This window comes from Lygodium microphyllum, chromosome 26 (genome assembly GCF_053477565.2).
Source record: "Lygodium microphyllum isolate KBCC chromosome 26, Lygodium_microphyllum_v1.1.10, whole genome shotgun sequence".
Taxonomy (NCBI): Eukaryota; Viridiplantae; Streptophyta; class Polypodiopsida; order Schizaeales; family Lygodiaceae; genus Lygodium; species Lygodium microphyllum.
In genome coordinates, this window is record NC_141160.1 from 128,556,411 (window position 1) to 128,570,314 (window position 13,904).

Below are 13,904 nucleotides of genomic sequence, written 5' to 3' on the forward strand. Positions count from 1 at the left end.
GATCTTCTCAGGGTCAGTTGCTATTCCTACTGAACTAACCACATGGCCTAGCAATAGCCCATAAGGCACTCCAAAGACACACTTCCGTGGGTTAAGAGCGATACAAAATTGTCTGCAGCGCTCAAAGCACTTTCTTAAAATAATCAACATCCTTTCCCTTACAGTGGCTGCCCCCAGGTCATCAATAAATACTTTCAACTCATCTGGGGAGATGTTACCAAAGGTCTTGTCTGCTCTTCGTTGCCATGATCCAGGTGCATTGCACAAACCAAAGGCCATCACATGGTACGCAAAAGTACCAAAGACAGTAATAAAAGTTGTTTTCAACTTGTCCTCTTCTGCAATTGCCATCTGGTTATAACCTGCAAAGCAATCCATAAACGAATATATTTCCCTACCCGCTAATTGGTCCAAAATCTGGTCAATAAACGGCAACGGGTAGTAATCCTTAACCGTCTGCTTATTCAGCTTTCTAAAATCCACACATAGTCGGATCTGGTTATTTTTCTTCTTCCTGATAACAACTAGTGAACACCATTCCATGTGTTGTACAGGGAAAATTAAACCAGCTTTCCATAACTTCTATAACTCCTCAAACAGCCCGTCCCTCAACTCAAAAGGCATATGCCTTACCTTCTAATGCATAGGATGATTGCCTTCTTTTATAGGAATAGTATGAATAGCCAGGTTGGGAGGAATGCCTCTCAGCTCATCATAACTCCAAGCAAAAATGTCACGGAATTCTTGGATCAAGGACACATAGTCCTCCCTTTCTGCTAAACTAAGCATGGAACCTAATTTAATTGGCCGTGAATCACTCGACATGCCAAGGTCCAACTCAATCACATCCGCGTCTCTTATCCTATCTTGCGGCTCTATCGGCTCATTTAGAGTTATCTGATAAATATCCTCTGTAGTGGACCCCTCTTTAGATTCATCACTGGATGATGTCTCACTACCAGATGGATTATCTATTGTTTCTAATTCAGTAGAGGATAAAGGAGCTCTCTCACTTTGAGGAGACTCAAGGTAAGCATCGACTATTACTCGATTAGCACCTCTACCTAGAACCACTCGACCGGCGGGTATATCGACTTGACAGTCTGTTCGTAAGATCCAAGGCCTACCTAGCAAGACTCGATAGCTAGGACGTCCTGCAAATCTTATAACCCTAAAGTCCAAGATGCATTCTACACTTACAACTATAACATGGACTCTAGTAATGCAACCTTCTAGTTGTCTTAGACTATCATCAGCCATTCTAAGAAGGGTGGAGCTGTCTTTTTGGATGCCTAGACCCAACCTCTCCATCAACTCTGAACTCATGATATTGACGGAGGATCCAGTGTCTACGATAGCATGTTCCACTAATATTCCATCCACATAAGCTGGAACCCTAGGGCAATTCTTTTCAGCATGCTCAAACCAATCTTCCCCTACTCATGCTATGCCCAAAGGTTCTACAATATACCCCATACGCAGGATCTTCTTGAATTCCTTGCATACTCCTGGAGATAATTTAATCAACTGTAAGAGGTTTACATCTGGTTTGACTTCGCAAAGAGAACTTGCTAAATCAAAATCATGATAGGTAGCCAAAGCTCTCTTTTCTCACCAAACCATTCTTTCTTTTGGTCTTGGCACCGGCTTTGGTGCTTCTTTTTTAGCTCTTACCTTCTTTCTTGGCACTTCCTCATCCTTCTTAGGATCAACTTTTTTGTCAATGGGCCTTAGAGGTCCACCTTCCACGCCAAGATTCTGGACTTGCGTCCCCTTATCCCCTTGCTTAGGGTTTCCCTCGACCGGTTTTGCATTAGCTTTATCACCCTCTTCAGCCTTTTGGCCTCTTGTCATGGCTCTTAGGTTAGAGGTTTCAGCGTCATTGACTGTACAGCCTCAATAAGGCTGACTCCATTGCCTTGTGGCAACTCTTCTACAATGGTCTTTCCCCTCTGCAATATTTATCTTGGTCCATCATTTTGCTGCAGGTTATTACCTTGCGCTCTATGATTAACTGGACATGCCTGTTCACTCCCTTGTTGGAGGGAACTAATCTTACTCCAACAGGTAGCGGCTAAATGGCCCAACTTCCCACAAATATCACATTTAACATTTGGACAATTTCTAGGGAAATGTTGTCTGCCACACCACTTACAGCTGAATCTTGAGGGTCCACCCTCTTCAGGGCATCGACTCCCTATCAGATTCTGCTGCTTCTTCAAGAAATTGACGTCAACAGCTATTTGCCGATATTGTTCAGAAATCATATCGGTGTAATGCTTCATCGTATCCTTAACTTCGCCAAGGACATTAGATGCACTCGACTCATAGCCTCGATCATCGACCCATCGTTCCATTGGCCTAACAATTTGATTGGGTATTGGTTGTTGACTCACAGGAACAACATTAGAATTCAAAACTTGGCCTCCAACATTTGGTGGAGCCAACTGACTAGCCATAGGCATAGTCACACTGGGAGGAGCTGGCAGCAAAGGTACATTTTGAACCATGCTTCCTCTCCCATTAGGGTTATTCATAGGCATCCCTTGACTTCCATTCGTCAATGGTAAATTGCCTCCAGGTACTAAACCCGCATTAAGATTTATTCGAGAGGAGTAGGCCGTTTGTAATCGTGCTTCTACTCCTTCTGCCCGTGCAATGGCAGTGTCTATATCAGCCAAAGCCACACTGCTCAATTACACCTAGATATTGAAATCCAATCCATGCAAGAAGTATTGCAATTGGGCAGCCGGTGGAATAGGAATGTAAGTTTGTAACTTACGAAACACTTCCTTTAGCTTCTTGGCATAGGCTTTCACATTCTCATGAGGGTCTTGGTGCGTTACATTCAAGACACGCAACCAGTATTGGCCACCCCTTTCAGGGGCATATTCTCCTCGAAAAGCTGCGTAAAATTGATTGATTGTGGTTATGGTTCCAGTCTCTATGCTGTGATACCATACTGCAGCCCTCCCTTTTAACGTCATATTAAAGAACATCATGAGATGTCCCTCATCTTGGATGTGGTAATTAAACATCAGTCTTTGGAATTCACAAATGTGAAACTCTGCATCTTCTTCGGTTAACCCATTAAAAATGGGCAAAGGAACTCCTAAAGCTGGCAAATCCTACGTCCCTGCAGGAATTGCAATGGGTTGTACCATGGCGACAATCGGATTCACAACAGGAGCTTGAACTGACGGGATCATCACAACGTTTGCAGTAGTCATAAGCATCCTTCTGGAGGGTCGGCTACCAATAACTTGCAAGCAAGGCCTTTCTGTCTCTCGCCACTTCTCCTACAAAGTGTCCTTCACAATAGGGCTCATCATGGCATGCTTTCAGCACTTCTCCAATCTCATCTCGTGCAATACATCTGTGTAGTACTTCATCTTTGACTTTCTTGTACAGAGCGCCACCTAACAAGGTGTAGGGGATCGATTCCAACATAAGCTTCTTCTTCTCACGACTGAAGATACTAGGGGGATACCGTTGTGTTGCCAAGAGGTTGGCTATGTCTAGGTACCATGGGGTTATATTTTTTACTAGAAAGAGGGAAGCATCATGAAGGTATGGGTCATCTTGCTCCTCTTTGTTGCTCTGAGGGATTTGTGATAGATGATAAGCTAGGTCAAAGTCAAACTCCTGAAACAAAAAGAGCCATCTCATTATTCTTCCCTTCACCACATTGAATTTGAAATGTGTCAATAGTAGATAGTGTCAAAACTTCTCCAAGGTGAACACCAATTACCAGGCATTCAAGCTCCATCATTGTATAGTTTCATTCTTTGTCAGCAGTTACTTTTTGGCTTGCATAATAGATGAGCTTATCTAACTTTGAGAAGCCTTTTTTATATAGGACTGTGCGTAGGTCTTCGACTAATGCATCAGTGTACACATGGAACTCCATCCAATTAGGAGTTTGTAGGATGGGTGCTTTAATCAGACACTGCTTTAGGGTGTTGAATGCTTCATCACAATTAGTAGTCCATGTAAACTCTACATCTTTTCTCATTCATGAGCTTATGCATGCGAGGGGGAGGGAGGTTGCCTTTGTTGCAAAGTATGCAATGAACTGTCTATAGTAGCTCACATGGCCAAGGAACCCCCTCAACTATTCGAGGTTAGTTGGTGTTGTTAAAGTTACAATCTTCTTGATCTTGGCAAGATCTATTGCTATCCCTTGTGCATGGACAATGTGGCCCAAAAGAACTCCTAAAGAGACGTCGAAGACACATTTGTTGGGGTTGAGAGAGATCCCATACTCTCGATATCTATTGAATCATTGCTCTAGGTGTCCCCAATGCTCACGGATTAGCCTATAGATACAGAAGTCATCTAGGTACACCTCAATGAAATCATGCAGATAGTTTTGGAATGCGGCCATCATCACTCATTGGAATGTAGTGGGATCATTACTACAGAGTCCAAACAACATCAATCTGTAAGCATAGGTTACCCATTCTGTGGTGAAGGTTGTTTTGGATTGATCATCTTCTGTGATCTGGACTTGATTATATCCACTGAATCCATCCAAGAGGGAATAAAGCTCGTGGACTGCCACTATGTCCAACAATTGGTTTGTGAAAGGAATAGGAAAATGATACTTCTTAGTCTTGGAATTCAGCTTTTGAAAGTCCATACATATTCGTAGCTTCCCATTCTTCTTGGGTACTACCACGATGGGTGAAACCCATTCACTATTGTTGGCCATTGGATAGATAAATTCTACTTGAAGGAGCTTTAGTAGTTTGGCTTTCATGAGGGTGGAGTAATTTGGATTCATGCGCCTCTTTCTTTGCCTCATGGGCTTGGCATCAGGCTCTAGGTCGATGTGGTGTTGACACACCATGGGATCAATCGCCTTCAGACCTTTGTAAGGCCATGTAAACACATCCAAGTTCTCTTTCAGTAGGTCATGCAACAAGACCGATAGCTCTTCTTCCCGAAGGCTAATTCCCACCTTCAAGGTGATATTCAATACCATCAGCATCCACGAACGTTAATTGCTTTTATCCTTCCACTTTGCAGATGAAGGTCCCACGGATTACTTCTGGGTACAAATCCGACTCTTTCAAGGGAGTGGTCTCCCCTTCTAAGGTTCCATTGGAACCGACTTCCTCTATTAGTGGGGACTAAATTTGCTCCTTGGTATGTTGAAAGGGAATCATTGTTGTTTTAGGCTTGGTTTGGAAATTATTTACTTCTTGGCTCGAGGACTCATCTTCCAAGAATTTATCCAAGAATGTCACATAACCAGAACCTTCAGAGCTTTGGTTGGAACGTAAGGCTAGTGGTTGTTGGCTAGGTGCATCGTCATCTTTCTCCCTTGAGGAAGGTAACTTCAGGCAATAAGAGTCGCTACAAAAGGAAGGCTTATTCCACTTGATCCATTTCTTATCGATCTTTTTCACATGATGTGCCTCATTAGCCAGTCCAAAGGGTACCAGAGTCATTCTATCTAACACCATGGGGTCTTTTTATTATGTAGCCTCTAGAAGTTCTTCCTCGCCTATGCCTTCTACAAATAAGATATCTTCTTCTAGCTCACTCTCATTGTCTTCTTCTTCACTATCCTATTTGTCCTCTTCAGACCTGTGTAGGGACTCTGTAAAAGAAGAATAAATCTTCTTCTAGCTCACTCTCATAGTCTTCTTCTTCACTATCCTCTTCGATCTCTATAGGGGCTCTGTAAAAGAAGAACAAATCCTCTGTTGTATCCTCTCCTTCTACTTCTATGTCTCTCTACTCCTGCTTTTGTCTTTGTTTCTATCTGTGGCTCTAAGCCTGTGTTTGTTTCTGTCTCTACTATGACCATGTAATAGGGAGAATAATACATCGGTGCTTCTATCTCATTGTCAGAGGTGACTTCAGAAGTCATTTTAGGTTCATACAAGAGGTATTCACCCATTGACAAAGACCTTGCTTCTTTCGTAGGTTGGCTTAGAGTGCTCACCATTAGGGATTGTGCCTTTGTTTTCTTGAAAAAGATTTGTTTGACGGTTTCTTTGTCTCCTGATGTACCATCTGTTACTTCGTTAGGAGAGTTTGTTAAGACTTCAATGTAAGTGGATCCATTACATTTTTACGATCCGTACAACTTCAGCACTACTTTGTTGGGTCATTTGCCTAGAGTTAGGGTTCCTTTGAACCAATTTTTCCATGCTCTTGCTTCAAAAAGCCATGGTCTTCCCAACAACACAGGATATGAGGTCCCGTAGGAATTTGTTTTGACCACCAGATAGGTCAGTCAATAGTCTCTTCCAGTTAGGATTGTCTTCATATATTCTTCAATCCGCATGCCGATTTCTAGGATACTAGGATCCAAGAATGTGTTAGCCGCATCCACTTCTTTCACAGGCTCTAGGAGACAACATCATCATCAACTGTTGATGATGTTCTTTTGATGACCAAGTCATATGCTTTTGAATTTCTTTTGACAGCTAGGAGACAACATCATCAACTATCAAAATGTTAGGTTTGGTTTGAAGGTATCTAGGTCTTTGACCAAGTCATATTCTTTGATGGGATCTATGGGCTTCTCTAATTGACTAGGGAATGGGGCAAATACCACTTTTATCTTCCCTTTCTCTTCCAAGATTGGCAACATCTACACTTCTTCTATGGCTAGAGATACTTTGGTATCCTCCATCTCTTGGACCTCTGGGCCTGTCTCTATAACTATCTCTATGGCACTGCAGTGCTTTGTACTTTATCATCCTACTCTACACTATTCTATTTTTCCTTGGAAATATTAAACTTCACCATTTTGGTAGAGGGAATGTTCTCTCTTGGAACTCTAGGTTCTCTTGGAACTAAGGATCATTGTAGTGCCATCATCATAGAAATAGAATGCACTACTACTCCAAGGTCTAGCTCAAGATACAAAGAATAGGTTTTATCTGTCATCAGAGGCTCATCATAATTAATAAATTGGCTCGCAAATGTGCTTCAATCATTTTGACCTTGCATACAAATCAATCATGCAAGTGTAATGATTCAATGTAGGCTCAATTTCAAGTTCTTTCATCAACTTAAAATACTCTTGCCCCTTAGAAACTAGGCACGTTTGGCTACATATAGCAAGAAGATTGGTGAATGCAACAAAACCTGGCTTCACACCATAGTATTTCATCTCATCAAAACACTTAATGGCCATGTCACCCTCATTATTATCGCCATATGCCTTGATCATTGTAGTCCAAGGCACAACACCTTGGGCTTGCAGCATGTCAAACACCTCCCTTCCTTCTACAGTAGAACCACATTTGCTATACATATCCACAAGTGTGTTGGCCACAAAAAGCTATCGTTCCAAACCTTTTTTGATTGTTTCAGCATGTAAAAGATGGCATGTCTCTAAATCTTTTGTAACACCAATAGCTTTTAAGCACAAAAGAAAAGTAACAAAATCAAGACACTCCAAAGTGGCTTCGCTGTGGTGGACGTGCAGCGTCATGACAACATTGAAACTTGCAACTTCATCAGTGCCTCTAACTCCTATAGCAAACGATATTTCCAATGTGAAATCCAACTAGCAGACTTGTTGGCTACCTCCCTGGGTACACCGCTTCATCAACAACCGATCCAAGTTGAGATCATCCATCACATATAGCCGATCTTCATCAACAAGCCTTGAGCAATATGAGCTTTCATCCTAACCGAATGGGGATGTGAGTACGGGCTACCCTCTGTATTCATCAATAGAGCGTGAGAGGGTGGGGTGAGTGATGATTCCTTGCCCTTTATATTCAAATGAGAGGTGAGATGTGGGAATAGAGTGTTGGATGCACGAAATGGGCATGTCATTGCACAAAGCACAAATTGTTCCTATGCTCGGCACTATAAGTCTCCCTGGCCTTGCTTCTCACACTATATGCAAGCACCAGGCATGATGCACTATTGCACAATCAATTGTGCACAAGGCATACAACTTGCACAAGGGATAGTGAGACTTACATCAACAGGGTGTGAGGAACTCAATTGCCCTCCTATAATCATCAACAAAGCGTGAGACCAAGGGAGGGCTAAGCCTGATTGATTTCCCTTTCATCACAACTAAGAGGTGAGGATTGAGGGATGTTACAACCATTGGAGAATGGCACATTCTTGTTTTCCTATGCACACATAGGATCGGACCTCCTCTACCATCACTATACGTATCATTCTATTTGGTGCACTACATGCAAAGGCTCCCTGGCCTTCCTTCTTGCACCTTTGCCAAATGGGTTGGGATGCACCACTACACCATCAACTGTGCACACTGGCATACTCCCTCTAAACCATCCCTCATGTTGATTTCTAAACCTGATGTGAGATATGTATTTCAATCATTCTCTTTGAGTGACGTGAGTTATGGGGCAAGTGATTGATCTATCATTCCAACATGAGTGAATGTCAAAATCGAGTGTTATATACCTTGCCATCAACAACTTAACCAGCTCTTCATCGAAAAATCTACCTCCTTGGGTGCTACTGCATGGTCCCTAGCATGCTGGACAAGTGGGATATGGCAAGCCGTGGTATCTCTTGTCGACAACTCCGATCCTTCACGTGTCAAGCAACCATTTGCAAATCAGGTCAAGTCTTTTTAACCCTGCCTCTTTTTGTTTACAAGTGTCAGTCATGTTTAAGTATGGGGATGTATGGATATGAGTTGTGGTCAAGTGTTAGGCCAATGTTGATTAATCAATCCGATCTATTAAGGTCTTAAGTATAGGGACGCGTCTCTGCACATCTGTTCAACATACCTTCATGGAAACATCCCTATCGGATCATTCATATATACCATGTCCTCATCTTGTCCTAATGGGGTCCCTTCCCCACCCACCCATCTTATTTTCACCCCATCTTGGGGCCCGTACCTTGTTCATGTAGCTTTATCCTTTGTTTTGCTACTTTTTCACATGAATGCATCCTACCTTTTCCAAAATTAAAATCTCACTGTACAGCCCTCTTCGTCCCTTTGAACTAGCTACTTTTCCTTCTTATAGCCTTTAGTTTTGAGCAATGGTTCATGAGTTATTAATTTTTGAAGCATTTTTTACCAATTTGACGTGTTTCCATGTGAATGTATCTTTTTCGCTTCAAAACAGCAATCTAATGTGACATCTCTGACTACACCTTTCCCTTGATATTTTTTCTTTTTCTTGTTTGTCATTCCAATGCACGATTTGTCTGTTATTAAATTTTTTGTATTTTTGAGTATTCTCACTGGTATTTTTGACTCTTTTTCCATGTGAACTTGCCCTATTTACCTCAGAATTTAATTTTGATTAGATGGCCCTATCCAACTTGCTCCCTTGCATAATTTTTATTTTTCCTTCATCATGTTTCGGTCTACTGATTGTATGTTATTAATTTTTCCACGTGTTCTCATGCTCATTTTTTCTATTTTTCCATGTGACGCCCCTTATAACGCATCAAAATGCATTCTAACCTAACAATCCTATCCCACATATTTTCCTTGACATTTTTTCTTTTTTTAACACCCCATTTTAATGTCCAAATTTTCTCGTCTTCATTTTTTACTCCGTTCTCGTCTATATTTTTATCGTTTTTCCCATACGAATGTGCCCTCTCGCCCCTAGAACCACGTTCTACCTAACCCATCTCGTCTGTCACTTCCCTTGGATATTTTTCATTGTCTCTCTTCTTTGTTTCAACTACTCAATTTTTCCATATTAATTTTCTTCCCATTTTTTGGTGTGTTTTTTCTCTTTTTCCCATGCAAATGGGTCTTATCCTTGTTAGAACTGTGTTCTGATGTGATAGGCATGTCCCTCATATCATCTTAGATATTTTTTCTTCTGTCTGCCCTTCATTTTTGTTGATGGATTTTCCCCAAAAAAAACATTTCTCATATGTGTTTGCAGGCCCAGTTTTCTCCTTTTTCCCATGTGAACACCTTCAATTGTCCCTTAACATCCTGTTTCACTCTTTCGCCCTCTTCCTCTCATCCTTTGCTTATTTTCACTTTTTTATGTCCGTTCATCCGGTGCTCAATTTATAAGTCATTAATTTTTCCATTAATTTGTGTTTTAATGTTTCATGTGTTTGCGTGCGAACGCCACGTTTTCGTGGTTTCCCGCACATATGCCCCCACCCATGGTATGGGGTCCGCTATCGCAAATTCTTTAATCCCCTCCGCCTGCACTCGTGCGTGAGACGGGGTGCTCTTCATTTTTTAAAAAGAAAAAATATATATTAAATAAATTTTAAAAATTTAATTTAATTTTAAAAAACCTTTCCCACCCCCAACCCATACCCCCCTTTCCTCTTCTCTCTCCTCTCTTTTCTTATTTTCTCTCTCCCTTTCTCTTCCTCTCTCGTGTGTCCTCTTCATTTCTTTCTTCTCCTCCGTATCTCCCTCCCCTCCCCTTCTCTACCCTCCTCCTCTCCTTCCTCCTCTCCATCTCCTCCCCCTTCCCTCCTTCCCCCTCTTTCCTCCCTCCTCCTCTTGTCTCCCCCCTCTTCTTCTTCTCCTTCCTCTTTCCCCATCTCCTTCATCCCCTCTTCTCCCCCATCATATCACCACCCCAAGACCTGCCAAGTCTTCACCTTGCCAACCTCTATTGCCGCCCGCCAGAGGGCCCCTCACGAGACATCTCCACTACCACCGCGGGACCGACCTGGCACCCACAGTACACGCGCGTCACCTGGATCGCGTCGCCCCCACTGGACTGTCGTCGTTGCCGCCGCCGCCTAGACGTACCAACGGCCCTCCTCCAGCAGCCGTCACATATGCTCCTAGATGTACCAACGGCCCTCCTCCAGCAGCCATCACATATGCACTAACGTCACCCTCCTCCAGCGGCCCTCTACCACTCTGCGCCCCCTGCCCGCCCTATGCTTGTAAGGGCTTTGTAGCTATACCATGCCGTTGCTACCAATTGCACCTATATAGGGAGTAGTAGTGACTCAAAGCCCTGCCTTGTTTCCACTCTACGTGTGATTCCCTATGCCCAGTGGTGAACCCTCTTATGTGCGGCGTCACGAGGGTGTAGTCCTGGGATGTGTCTATGTTGTCCTGCTTTTGGATTGAATAATACAAGAGTATACCTTGAGCTCATACCGTGTTACCCTTCTGTGCCGTGTTGAGTGCGTAACGAGTGCAGGTTTATCACACTTGGTATCATAGCAACTCTTGCTCGGAGTGAAGGAGTGCTCATGGAAGCAGGAGAAAGGATCCAGTGCCCGAAAGAGATCGAAGTTGTAACGACCCACAGCGCGATGCCCCGCATCGTGTCGCCCCACGTCGCAACGCCCCAGGTCGCGTCAACCCACGTCACGTCACCCCACGTCGCGACGCCCCCCGACGCGTCGCCCCGGCGTGACGCCCCAACCACGACATCCCACCATCTGAAGACATGACGCGGCTTCCCCGCGGCACGACCCACACCACCACCGGCGTAACGCGGCTTCCCTGCGTCGACACCACCACCAACCACATGGAGGACGAAAGGGAGAACGTCACCCTCCCAACACTAGAGGAGAGAAAGAAGAGTAGGGGACAAGAATGGAGAGTGGCCCAGGGGGAGAAAGTGGCCGGACTAGAAAGAAAGTTAGATGGTATGTCAGGCATGCTAGAATCAATATGAAGGAACATGCAGATGAAAGAAGAGGAGGAAGAAAGGAGGAAAAAACTAGAAGTAGAGCAGGGCTATAGAGAATGGGTGATTCAACAACAAGAAGAGGAGAAAAGACACCGAATGCAAGAGGAGATGGACAGAACGGGTAGAGAGGAGACATCTAGGAGGGCACAAGATACAAGGAAGGAGAAGGAGAAAGTAGTAGAATTAGGAAGCAAAAAGAAAGACAAGAAGAAGGAGAAGAAGCACCATCGCAAAGAAGAGGGAGATAGCAGTAGTTCAGAAGATGATTATGGAAAATTCAAGATGCCCCAACCCGCCAAGTACAAGGGAGAGAGGGATGGTTTGGTTCTGAAGAAGTGGATCATAGAGGTGGATAGGTACTTAAAGTATTCACGAATTGCTGAAGACAGGACGCTGCCAGTTGGTACTTGCTAGAACAAGAGCAAGGCCACACAATCTGTTCGTGGGAAGAGCTCCAGGAAGAACTGAAGGACTACTTTATTCCAAAGCTGGAGAAATTCAAAGTGAGAGACGAATGGAGGAACCTCAAGCAAACACAGGGAAAGATGAAAGAATATGTCAGCAAATATAGACAGATCATGCTGCAGCTACCAAACATGGATACAGATACTAAGCTACATGGATTTTTGTTTGGGATGCAAGAATGGGCGAGAAGAGATGTGGAGAGACAGGAGCCAACAAGCTTAGCAGAAGCCATGAGAATGGCCGAACGACTGGTGGTCCTGGAAGGCAGAAGAACAGCACAAGGAAATCAAAACAGGTTCAACAACAACTTCAACAACACCTTCAACAACAACAACTCATGGAACCAAAGGCCCAATGCTCCTAGAGGGGCATTCACAGATACAAGGAGCCAAAACAACATGACCACCACGGCCGTATCACAAACCGCCTTAGTACCGAGAGGAGCAGCAGGAAGATGGGGAAACAATCACTACAGGCCAACCCCTAGTACATCATATGGGCCAGCAGGATCAAACACGTCATGGTGGAGACCCCCAAACCCGTCCGTCGGAATCAGATGCTTCAAATGCGGGGGTCCACACTACCAAAACAGATGCCCAATAGAAGATATAGCTTCGTCAAGTGGATCAAGGGTGAATGCAACTAGTGCATATGGAGGAGAAGAACTACAACCACCGCGAATCCAGGAAATCCCTAGTGGGAGTGAAGAAAGCATGGACCACCCAAGGGTAGGGTCAGTTAGCGCCCGACCCCAATGCATGGCAGCCAGAGTAGCAGCAGTCCATCATCTATACATCAAAGGCCAAGTGGGCGAGGGTAACCAACTCATCATGTGGACACAGGAGCAACACACAACTTCATGACACTAGGGTGTGCAGCAAAACATGGACTAAAACTGTCGAAGGCCCCAGAAGGACTAACAGTGACATTCGCACAAGGAGAAGCCAAGGAGGTGAAACAAGTCTTTGCAGTCCAAGTAGCAGCTGACAAGTGGAAGGTGAAACTCAACTTCTTAGTAATCCCCATGGATGATTTTGAAGTGATACTGGGATTGGAATTCTATGACAAGTATGTCATTGCAATGCTTGGTAAAGGTGTAAATGAAATGATGTTAGATATGCAAGGAGAAGGCGTTAGAGTACCATGTGAAAGAATGCAACTACCTGTCAGGACCCCAATCAAAGTGCAAATGAAGGAAAATAAGCCAGGAGTAGCTTGCCAAACAATGAAGCAGACTACAACCCAACCAAAGGGCCAGACCCAAAGTGTACCGGTCCAAGGGACTGTTATCAGGCCACGTATTATGACTTGCAGTGCCAAGCAAGTCGAAAAATCAGTCAAACAAGGAGATATGGTCTATCTATGCATGATCCGACCGATTGAAGAAGAAGAAAGTGGCAAGAAACCCAGACAACAGAACAAGAAAATAGAGGTGGCAGAAATACTGGAAGAGTTCAAAGATGTGATGCCAGCCGAGCTGCCCAAGGGCCTACCACCCAGGCGAGATGTAGATCACAAAATTGAGCTAATCCCCGGGTCGGCCCCACCATCCCGAGCTCCCTATCGCATGAATCACACCGAACTAATGGAACTGAAGAAGCAACTGCATGAATTAGAAGAACAAGGATTCATCCGCCCTAGCAAATCCCCCTTTGGTGCCCTAGTGCTATTTGTAAAGAAGAAGGATGGGGGACTCAGACTCTGTGTAGATTATAGGGCCCTTAACAAAATCACCATCAAAAACAAATACCCCATGCCCCTAGTGGAGGATCTCTTAGATAGGTTACACGGGGCCAAGTACTTTAGCCGAATTGACCTTAGATC